Raw genomic sequence first — 12,586 nt, 5'->3', positions numbered from 1 at the left:
GTGATGTATGCGGTGGTTTAGGGGTGACAGCGACAGTGCTGAGGTGATGTTTGAACTCCATGAGTTTATAGGACTCTTCCAGCCTTGATGACTCTGTGATAAAGGTGGTAGCACAGATGCCCAGAGCAGCTGTGGCTGCCCCTGGATCCCTGGCAGTGTCCAAGGCCAGATTGGACACGGCTTGGAGCACCCTGGGCTAGTGGAAGGTGTGTCCCTGCCCATGGCAGGGGGTGGAATGAGATGATTTTAAGGTCCCTTCCAACCCATCCCATTCCATCCTTCTGTGATTCTGTGATTTATGGCCCAGTCTTCAGGGCCATATTGTCCCACTCTTCCCAGGAATATTGCAAATTGCTATTGTATGTTTCATTCCAAGATGAACGATAAACCTACACAAGCAGGCACTAAAATACACATCACTTCAGTAAATATTGTCCAGGCATTGAAACAACTTCCTAAATCAGGCAAGCACACCAGTCTGCAGATCCTCAGCACAGCAATGTAAGGCAGTATGGAACAGATATCTGAATTCTCCTGCCCCTGAACAATAATTTCACATCATACCCAGATGTGACTTTCTAAAGTACTTCCTTCCTTTTTTGGTGTTTTTATAACATTAATCCAGCTGACTGGCCATGGGAAAGGTGCCATCCCTTATTGGGCCTCATATGTTTTGTATGGAGCTGATGAGTTGCAATGAATATGGATTTTGCTGACACACTGGAGGCTCACAGTGACTGGAAGTTACTCATTTTACCATTAAATACTTTTCATTCAGCTTGTACACATTTGCCACTCACTGTGAAATTGCTTTCACATATTTCTGCTTTGCTGACGTGTGCTGTGGGGTGGGGAGGTTTATCCTATGCCACTCAGCTGATCACAGAACAGGTTGGGGTTGAATAAACCAACCACCTTGGGGTTGAATAAACCAACCATTTTGGGGTTGAATAAACCAACCACCTTGGGGTTGAATAAACCAACCATTCTGGGGTTTTTAAACCAACACTGAACTTGATCAGATTTGAAATACTGCAGATGATATGTGACATCAAGTTCAGTATTGTGCTAAACAACATCCCTCCTTCCAAAATTCATGTTCTCTGGTTGTATCTAAGTGTGATGGAGCAATTGCTTCACTACTTGAGGAGGGCAGGCTCATCCAGAGCATCACTGAGCCAGTCACAAGTATATTGAAACCTCAGCTGAGCTAAAACATTAAATCAGCAGCACTTCCAGAGGTCAAATGTGAACCAAGCTCTGTTTTAAACATAATTGAGAGCTCTCAGCAAGGTGGCTGCTGTGGTTTTCTCACTGGATCTCTGTGAGCTGTGTGAGCAGACACCAGTGAGGAAATACTGGTTCCTGGTGTGCCTTTTGAAGGCATTAACTGAGAGGAGAATTCAGGCTCTGCTCAGTGCAGTGTATAGTTTATCAAATGTAGCTGAGGAGCTTTTCATCACATGAAATGGGCACGTCAGCTCCAGGAGTCTGGAGAGATAAACCTTGGAGAATTCATGAGCCATGAAGTGGATTGCAGTTCTGTCCCATCATTTAGCAGATGAAATTATGCCAAATCCCAGAAACTTCACATCCCACAACAGATGACAGAACGTGCACTGAGTGGGAACCTCCCTGGCTAATTACAGCTAGGCTAAAAAAAAAATGAGAACTGAGGAGTTTATCTAGTTATAACATTCTATACTTTGCTACTACCTGATCCGCAAGATCCCCAGGCATTTCATAAATGCTTGCTAATTAAAGACTGTGATTTCCTTTTTAAGATAGGGAAATGCTGTGTTTTAATGGCAAAGCTTGTGTCTTTATCTTTTTAAAAAGACACCATAAGAAACATGAGCCAAATCAAGAACAAAGATAAATGAGCCTATATATGTACTGTTTAAAATAAAAACCATCCTCAGGATAAGAAATTTGCCACATTGAATTTTAAGCTGATATGACACACCTGCACTGCAGCTAGACATGATAAAGTAATACAATCAAAACAAGTATTTTCCCACTTTTTCTCCTATGAAATCTTGATCTTTAAGGGTTGTGTTTATCTTTACACACCCCAAAATTCCTTCTCTAAACACCTTTATATCCTAAAGGTTGTATTATATCCTAAAGGGCAAAATGAAAGTGAATTCCTGAGTGAAGGAGATCAGGAGAAATCCTTCTTTCCAAACAAATGGATGAAGATCTGCCTCTGCCGCCTCTGTGAGTTCACTTGTGGCACAGTGACATGGAGGGAGGTGGTTTCTTACATCACCACAGTCTTCCTCATGCTCTGGACCCACGAGGCAGCCAGTGGAGTATGGGGAGCTCTGGTACCCAAAAAGTGCAGTGCACTGTCACTGCCAAATTCTGCTTGGGGAGGGTGGGAGGGAGGCAAGGAAGGAAGGGAGAGAGGGAGAAAGGGAAAGAAGGAAGGGAGAGAGGGAGGGAGAAGGAGGCTGTCTCCACAATCTCATCTATTTGATCTCCCACTGTAGTGGAACCCTGATGTGCCCCATCCATTCCCAGCCCCACAGGCTCACCATGGAATGAACTCCCAGGGGCTGTCAGTGAAACACACAGTCCTTAACACAACCACAGGGCTGACAGCCTGCAGAGGTGTCCTCAGAGGCACTGATAACACCTTGGCCACCTTGCTGGCTGCTCCTCCTTGTGTGATGGAAAGGGGCCCTGCCAAGGAACCAGCTTGTTTGCCAAGCTGCACAAGAGCACTGGCTGTGCCCTTTGCTCCAGAGGGAGGGCAGGCTCACCCTGTGTGTGCTCCCCCTCAGCCCTCCTGGTTGCCTCAGAGACATGGTTTGTTACGAAACAGAAGCACTAAAGTGAAAGTGAAAGGTGTGTGACATCCATTGGGAGAGATGATTCATTATCCAAAAGAACCTTCTAGGATTTCTCCAAGGGAGAGGAGCCATTTTAAGGCCCCTGGCTTTGTAGGCAGGATAACAATGTGCTGTTGACACAGCCAGCTGCAAAGGTAATGAAACTGTAATGAATAAATAATAATCATCTATTGCTAGAGGAAACTCTTAATCATTATTGTCTGAAAGTCAAAATCAGGTTGCAGACAGTATGAGGGATGTGTGACAAAATAAAACCAGCCCTTTTCTCAGGACAGACTGTTGGCTGAAGTATATTCTGAATCCTTTCCCTGTAAGTAAAACAAAAATGTTATTCTTATGAGTTATTTTCAAAAGGTTACAAGGAGGTCTTAAAATCTAGCTACAGAAGATACTCTAAGAGAATCACAGCTGTTCTGTCTGGAAAAGCAAAACTAACATTTTGATAAAATAGCCTTAAAAAAAAAAAAAGTTAAGAGTTGGTTGTGCTTTAGCTGCTGCCCTAATTCTGAGAGACCAACCAGCACTGAAAACCCACATACAGGAGAGTGGATTTTGACAAGTTCCTAATCCCAGAATCATGGAGCAGCCCAGGTTTGGAAGGGACTTCAAAAGTTTCTCAAACCTCTCCTGGGAAGGGAGTCCAAGGAAATTATCTAACACCCCTTGCCATTGCACCTTGAGAACTTCAGCAACAGAGACCCTGAGGAGGTTGTGCCAGTGAATTACTGTTCTTGCTAGAGAAAGTATCGTTCTTACACCAAGATAAAATGGAACAGCATGGTCTGGAGACAGTGTGTGATCTGCTGCTTCATTTATGAACTGAATGTTCCAGGAAAGAAGTAAAAATTATGTTTATGGTCATTATTCAAATGAAGGAATCAGATAAAACTCCTTATTTTTGTAACTGAAAAGTATGGATGACAGGCTGAACCACTCATGAAGGAGGGAAGGCAAGGCAAAGGAATATTTCAGTAGCAAATGGTGGTAAAATTCTATAATTTTATCTGTAGTTCTACCTTTCAAAGGTTCTGTAGATCAAAATATAATCAAGCTGCTGAGTGCACAGTTCAAAGCAGGAGGAGGCTTTGCTGCTTGCCTTTCTCACTCCTTATTTTCTTCCCAATTATGTTTTATTATGTTGCTCACATTCAACATGTGAACAACATTCATTGGACTACTTATTGAAAAACAGTGCTCATAAAAAAACAAATTACAAATTACATTCATTATTCTACTCTGCTTGTTTGCAAATTGTTTAGGTCTGTCAATTTTGCCCACAGAATTGAACGTGATACATAATCTGAGACGTTTTTGAAACTCCTGCAATAGAATGTTCTGATAATGCATTCATGGTGACATGGCAGAGTTCTGTAGTTCTCTATAAATTTAATAAATTTATATACACACAAACATAGCCCTAGCCCATAGCAGGGCTCAGCTAGATACCGGTATTGCTACAAATCGAGCATTTCCACCCTCAATATCCAAACAACACACATCTTCTTCCTCAAACACTAAATACTTTTGAGTGGAAAGGTAGAAAACTCAAGGTTAAAAACCTCTCTTTTCTTTGTAGTCCAAGAGTGTGGTGGGGTGGGGTCATGAGAACTCCCCAGTAATGACAACTAGAAGCTTCTCTCTCTTCTGACCCCTGAGGTTCTGGAGATGGAAGATTCCAGCAGCTGGGCCTTTAAGACACCAGGTCAGCCCCACAAAAGAATGCTGCTCCCCTAGAATTCCTTCTCAGAGCACAGTGCTCGTGGTGCTCTCTGCAGAGAGCTCTGCTCTTTTGGTTTCTGTCCACAAGGGCCCTTCAGTGGCACTCAGGTTCCCAGTTCTCATGGAGTACAACCAAACCCTTGCAAATCCATCCTGAGCAAGTGATACTCCTTAAAACCACACACACAATCTGTTAGTACTTAGGGCACATTACCAACTGCCATGTCAAGACTGCTTTTTAAAACAGTCTAAAATTGATTTATTGCAAATAAACAGATTGTCCCAAGTACAGCTCCAGGCAGCAGCTGTGGAGAGGGGAAAGCACTGCACACCTGGAGTGAAAAAATTCTCCCAAATCAGTAACCCCACAAGAAAAGAGACTCTGCCTTACCTTAATGTGAAGCAATTTCTCTTTCAGCCCTGTGGTGAAAAGTTGTCTCCTCCCCTCCCGTTTTCCTGGGGCAGTGCTGCTGGCCCTGTCATTGCCGTGTCAGGAACCTGATGGGAGCACTGTTTCAAGCTTGTTTGCTGTTCTTTTGATGTCAGCCCTGTGGCTCTTTGAAGTTGGAGTCTCCCTCTGGAAGGCTGGGGGGCAATGCTGGATCTAGAAGAACAGGAAAGGAAAGAGGTGCAGCAAACCCAGCACCCCTGGGAATGAGTAAGGGAGGGAAATGGAGTGTGAGGACATGCCATGGGACTGAGGGACAGGAATAAACATCTGGGTCAGGAATAAAAACCCTGAACAGGGATGCAAAACTCAGAAACTGGAAGATGTGGTTCTGGATTTTATTTCCTATAAAGTAAGGAATCCTAGAGTTAAGAATCACCTCCAGCTGTGGCACACTCCCGTTGCCTGCCCCACTAGCCAAGAAATGGCATGGTTTTGTGTAAATGTAAATTAAAATAACATACATGAGTTGAACTTTCCTGTTTTTTAAATGCACAACATGTATTTGGTAAATTCAAACACCATTTCCTTCTCTGCTTAGTCACTAGTTATGAAATCTGTTAAATGATAAATGAGGTGATCATTCCTGCTCAGCTGCCATTAGAGGCTGTAATTTAATTAGTTGGGACATTCATGTCAAAACAACTAATGCACAGGCCCTCACAGATCCATTGTTGGAGTTCCCTCGTTGTCAAACAAGACCCATGGGTTTGTTCTCTCACATGAAAGCAGAGGTGGTGCTCAGGAACAGGGAATAAAGCACAGCTCAGTGCCCTGCCCACTGCCCGCTGCTCCCACGGCTGCAGAGCAGCAAACTCTGCCCAATCTGCTGATCTCAGCAGAACATCCAGAATAAAATCCATCTGGTGGAGATCCAGTGGGTTCTTTACTGCTTCAAGTGGGCAGCCACACCTGCCTGGGAAGACCAAAACCTTCCTGAGTGGTAGGAATAAGTTTACAGGGAGGTTTTTGTAGGAGGCAGCCTGGTCAGAAGGGAAGGTTGAGGCGTCTCACTGCCTCTGAACAGAGTTTAGTGAGGCAAGACGCCAAATCCAGAAATTAAACCTGTCATTTTTCCATCTTAACTAAGGAAATCATAGTGACACTGCATAGAGGAGTAAAAAAAATCTACTTCCATTTGATTATCAAAGATTTGACTGAACCTTTCTTCCCAACTGAGCTGCTGTTCCTGTATTATTAACAGCCCCTCAAAAGTCAAGCAGGCGTAGGCTGCAGCAGCTGAATGATCCTGCAGACATGATTAATGAAGGAGAGGGCTAAATCCCCACCACATCTGGATTTGCTTCTTCTGGCCACAGATGGTTTTGGTTGCTTTTTATTCCAAGTATATTCATTAGGCCCAAGCGTGGGGTTTAAACACAGCTTTCCTGTTCCAAGTCTCCATTTTCCATGGAGGAGCTTCTCCTCAGGACCCTATCCAGGGAGGCATGTGTAACAAATAAAGTGGGATTTGCTAAACCATCCTGCACACTGAAGGGGCTGCAAAAGTTCAAAAGGAGACACACAAAGGAAAGCAGAATAGTTTGGATTTTTGATGTATTTCCCCCTCTCTGAAGTGATTGTCTCGTCTGCTTCATTTTCATTCCAGATGATTTTATAAAAAACTTAATCCCTCTGAGGTTTTAAACTTACAGTAGATGGATCACAAAGTGTTTACAAGTTTTTCTGTTCACTTAGTGTAGATGCTGAGAGCACAAGGCTGCTGGGCTGGGAAAGCCACCCAGCGAGCAGCCTGACAGCAATCCCACACTGATCTCATCCCTGGGGTGCTGTCAGCCCCTGCTCCTCTCCAGCTCACCTGCATGCACCCAAAGTGTGCCTGGACAGGAGGACATCACCTCCTCTGCAGCACCAGCACATCCTCATGGTGGAGCAGCAAAAATCTTTCAAAGAAATTATTACCATGACTTATTTGTGTGATAAAACCTGGGCACAAGGTCTTTCAGCATTGTTTAGGAGTGCAGATGTAGTTAACTAGTGTACTAGTAATTTTCTTACACTCTGTTGCTTCTCTAGTTGTTAACCTGGGTAACAATTAATCTGCTTTTCTAACACAGTACCTGCCTTGGGTTCACTCTTGCCTCTCTAAACCACCAACAGAAGAAACAGCAGTGGCCTTGATTGTGTAGCAATGCTCTACTTAGAATTGATAAACTCTATCACATCTCTAGTAATATTGAGAATTGATAGAGTTGATAAACTCTATCAAATTACTCTAGTAATTCTGTGTTTCTTTTCAAAGCATTTTAAATGCCAGTGCTTATTTGGCTGTTATAGGAAAGCATAATACTGATTTAAAAACTTGCTTGCTTTCAGACACATCCACCATCACAGTCCCAGCTGTTTTGCTGTGCAGTACTGAACACACTGTCATATTTACTGCATGAAAACCTCTTTCTGCAGATCAAAATAGATGATTTTATTGCTTTTTTTGATGGTGTTTAGCAGAAACCTATGTTCTCCTGGTTACCTACTCTGTTCAGCTTTACCAGACTGGTTTTGACAATAGTCAGTTGCACTAATGTTTGTAAGTGAAATGCAACTATTGCTTTTCCTTCCTTTTCTATTTCATAACAAAGTCAGTATTTCCGTAGACACTGGAATCCTCATTTTCCTAACACGAGAGAAAATAACAGCACTCTTCTGTTATCCCAACTTTGAAACATGATGATTAAAAGTATTATCATAGATCACAGAAAAATCCAGTTTGGAAGGGACTTCTGGAGCCCATCTGCTCCAAACTTCTGCTGGAAGCAGGACCCTTGTGTTAGGCTGTCCAGGGCTCTATCAAGCCAAACCTTGAATATTTCCAGTGAGGGAAATTTTACCACTTCCCTGGCAACCCAGTGCAATGTTTAATTGTTCTCACAGTGATTTTCTTCCACTTAAACCCAGACAGAATTTCTCCTTGGGGCAAGTTGTTTGTATTAGCCTTAATGTGTTTTCCCTTGATGTGTTCAGATGCACAAATGAGCTCTTGCCTGTGTAAATAACCCGCAGAAGAAGCAGCAGTGGCCTTGCTCCATTTCTGATGGCACACTGGATGTTCAGCAGTTGAGCTACCTTAAGCCTGGCTTTTACCACATCTTGCTGGATAGAACTGGGGGGGGCTTTGCATTCCTCTGTCAAGGACCAGAGAGCCCAGGAACACAGAAGTGGGCAGGAGGCTGAAATTGGGGGTGTTAGGTTCTCTAACAGCTGCTCAACCCATTTGAAAACGAAGCTTTCTGAGCATTTTGTCTGTACAGAATAATTGAGCTGTAAGGATCCCTGCTGTGGACTGAAAGCAGCACGCAAAGCAAACCTCGGAGCCTTGCCAACAATTACCTTTTACTTGGCACACTGCCCAGAATTAAAACCTTGCAAAATTCTAGTCTCCATTTCTCTGGTATATTTCTGTAGCTATTTAAACAACCAATGAAATAAAGGAAAAAAAAAAAAACAAAAACAAAAACAAAAAAAGAGATTATAAAAATGTGCAGATTATGGACTAAGCACACATAATGGTCTGGCTTTGGTCCCCTTCTCTTTCCCCAAATACCTAAAGAATTACAAGAGGAAATACGAAAAAGAACCAGCAATTTAAACAAAAGCTGTGAGGTCAAACTCTCCCTTGCTCCTCTTTCCCTCTCTTTATCTCTGCTCTCCACTTGGCTCCTGGCTCCCAGCTGAAGGCACTGCCTGCATTGTTAGTCCATGGATAAGAACAATGCACCACAACAAAGCTTGGGGAGCTCACTTGAGCCTTTCCAGAGTTCTGCCTTGTGCAAAGCGAAAATCCTCTGAAAAGAAGGAGAAATGAACTGAAATTCATGCGGAATCATAGAATTATGGGATGGTTTGGGCAGTGAGCCCATCCAGTTCCACCTGTGCCATGGACAGGGACACTTTCCACTATCCCAGGTTGCTCCCAGCCCCGTCCAGCCTGACCTTGGACACTTCCAGGGATGGAGAGAATTTCTGCCCAACATCCCATCTGTCCCTGCCCTCTGGCAGTGGAAGCCATTCCCTGTGTCCTGCCCCTCCCTCCCTTGCCCAAGTCCCTCTCCAGCTCTCTTGGAGCCCCTTTAGGCACGGGAAGGGGCTCTAAGGTATCCCCAGAGCCTCCTTTTCTTCAGATGAACTCCCCCAGCTCTCCCAGCCTGAGGGGCTTCAGCCTGGGAGCATCTCTGTGGCCTCCTCAGCTCCAAGAGGGCCACATCTTCCCTGAGCTGTGCTCCCAGAGCTGGATGCAGCTCTCCAGGTGGAGCCCATGAAGCATGAGCCCCAAGTGTGGTCACCACAGATGACAAGTGTCACGAGAATGAGCTGCCCAAACCACAGCTGTGTGTGTATGAGGTGTATCTGCAAAGGAGGATAAGGAGAAGCAACTTGTCAGGGCTGTGACTGCAGCTGTGGCAGAGGCAGCAGTGCAGAGAGGCACAAAGAGGGGCTATGGACCTTCTCACCGGTGGTGCACAGGGCTCTGCTTGCCAGTGAGCTCTCCCAGCAGTGAAACAGGGTTGGAGTTTGAATTTTCAGTTTAAAGAGAGCCCAGTGGCAGCTTGGCCTCAAGTGAGCACCTGCAGCAGGTGGGAAAGTGCTTAGGAAGAACACTGTTTGAGGACAGCATGGATAGAAGTAGCTGCCACTCAGTGCAGCTCCCCTAAATGCTGGGTTTGCCATGGAAAAATGGCTTAGTAGATCCTGACAGTGCTCCAGTGTCCAGGCTTCTGAATGTTTGTGCTGTCTGCAGAAGCCTTGCATGGCTACAGCCCTGAAAACAAACACAGCCCAAGCTGAAAGCTCATCCAGCATTCTGGGAGCACAGGCAACCAACACCAAGGGCACCAAGGCTTGGTAAGGGGATTTTCTGGTTTAACAAGGAACCAGCTCACTGTGGAGGCTGGTGTCCACGGCTGGGATTGAGGTAGTGCTGTGACACGAGAAATAAAGGAAGCTGTACACTTCCTACCCAGTGCTCTCACACATCTAATTAGAGAGGACTGTAAAGATTAAACTCCTCACTGACTGAAGGCTGGAGTTGCTGACACGAGTGGCAGCAATCAGATTTTCACTCCTGTTGAATGCACTAGCTAACAAAACCACGGATGCTCAGTTGGCCGCTCTGACTCTCAGAGGTTATGCAAAACATAACCTCAACCAAACCTTCAAACCAGCTGTTCTCTCCCTTTTAATGAGGTGTTTTCACACCAGAAATTACTCCTTGCTGTCGGGCGCCCTCTCCTGCACGTTCACCTCTGTAGCTGTTCTGGTGACAGAGTATCCTTCTTCCTCTTCCTCCTCCTCCGGTAAAATCCTTCCACACAAAAGCCCTCCTGACCCCGCACACCTCCCTGGTTTTCACATACCCAACTTGTGCCCGCTCCCTACACTCCAGAAAGGTCCCAGGCAATCTTAGCTTTGCCAATAAAGAGTTACCAGGCAATTAGTTTTCTTTACAAAGCAAATTCCAAGTGTCCTCAGCTTAAAATCATAGAATCCCAGACTGGTTTGGGTTGGGAGGGACCTTAAGGATCATCTTATTCCACCCTGTACCACGGGCACGGACACCTTCTGCTGGAGTCAGGTTGCTCCAATACTTGAACACTTCCTCCTCTCACGGGCTGATTACCAAACCATTTCTCTCCTGCTTCCTGCCTTCTTCTGGTCTTTTTCACACTCGGTCAAGTTGTTCACACAGTTTCCTCATCCCCACTCTCTGTTCCAAGACTTCTCTTTATCATATTTTCCTAGTTTATCACTAAAAAACTGCCAGAAACGAAGAGAAATTATGTCCTAGAGAACACCAGAGAGATCTTTGACTTTTGGCCAATGCTCTGCTACAACATTTATGCTATTTGATGCATATGTTTTAGAAGATTTTTTATTGTAGGTTGGGGATGAGGAGTAGATGCCTGTTTTCTGTAAAATTTCATAGATACTCACTGTTCATGGTCTGTAGGTGCCTTGGACAAATCCTCCTGCAGGGTGGCCTGTTTGAGTCTTCTCTGATCAATGGCTACACAGTATTGCTGCATTTATTTCACAGGAAAGGACATTAAAAATCTGGGTTTGGTTGCTTTGTGAAATCAGGCGTGTACTCCACAGTTTCATTGTCCAACAGCTCTGTATCCCTGACTTGTTCAGACACAGATGATTTTCTTTCCTCTGTTTCTGCTGGAGCTGTTCAGGACCAGGATATGTGCCAGGCCTGAAGTTTGTGAAAGTTGTTCCTCCACTTGTGGATTTAGGTCTCCCCTCCCCATGCACACCAACCCACCAGACTTCTGCAAAATCAACCACTGAAAGCAGTGGGAAAAGGAACCCACCAGGTTTCATGAACTGAAACTGCCTCCTGTGAGATTTACTTCAGCATACCTGTTCCTGGAACACAACAGATTCTAAAGAACACAGAAGTGTGGAACAAAGCTCCCAAAAATGCCTACATTTTTATGGTAGTCAAAGCTTTGGTATCTATTGACAGTTTCAGTTTCATCCCACTGCCCCTTACCTTATCACTAGAGATGCCTGGAACCCCTTTCAAACAGTACTACTTAAATTGCTTCCAAAGTTTGAAGTAGGCTTGTTTTAACTTGTTTTTTCAAGATAGTGTTTTCTATTGTTGCTAAATTAACACCAAAAAACCTGATTTTTTTTTTAGCTCCTGGAAAAACTAAGACATTTAGATTGAATTTAAAAAGAAGTATTTTTAAATGCGGGTGGTGAAGCCCCGGCACAGGGTGCCCAGAGAAGCTGTGGCTGCCCCTGGATCCCTGGCAGAGTCCAAGGCCAGGTTGGACAGGGCTTGGAGCAGCCCAGGATAGTTGGAGGTGTCCCTGCTCATGGCATGGGGTGGCACTGGGATAACTTAAGGGTCTCCCACCCCAAACCAGTCTGGGATTCTCTGACCAGAGCTATTGTGCCTGCTGAGCCAGTTCAGAGAACAGAGAAGGCAGTGCAGAACACCTGGAGTGGGTGCCCAGAGCAGACAGTGTAGGAAAAAAAAAGAAACCTCAGCTTAATGTCACGAGTACAAAAAAAGGTTTCTTTGAGCACTAGTCACCCTTTAACATCCTCCTGTTGTGCACTCTTTGTAATGTCTGTCATTCCCAGTCACACCAGCCACATAATAGAGTTCTTCAGTGCTTCTAATTTTTATTGTCATTGTGCTCCCACTGTTATGTTAATTAGATTAAACCAGACTCCCACTGAGGCTGTAACAATGATAAACATTGTAGTAATCTGTCAGCTCTCTCTGAAACCACTTTCCACAGCTTTGGAAATGTGCTGCTCCAACAGACCACACTGCTGTGTATTGTAAATAATCTGCTTTGATCACACTTGCTCACATACATTGTAATAATCAACACTGAAAAATAAGCTGCTAATGACTCACAACCTGAGGCACATTATTGATCTTTCCAATCAGCTACCATGAAGGGGCTCATGGAAGCAGAATGTATTAATGCTGCCATTTTTAACAACACAAGACAAATATTGTGGGGAGAGGGGTCCTGCCTGAAATCTAAAATGGCCACACATTAATACTCATAATTTT

The sequence above is a fragment of the Melospiza melodia genome, chromosome 11, assembly GCF_035770615.1.
Source record: "Melospiza melodia melodia isolate bMelMel2 chromosome 11, bMelMel2.pri, whole genome shotgun sequence".
NCBI classification, from domain to species: Eukaryota; Metazoa; Chordata; class Aves; order Passeriformes; family Passerellidae; genus Melospiza; species Melospiza melodia.
This window is presented reverse-complemented; position numbering follows the sequence as displayed.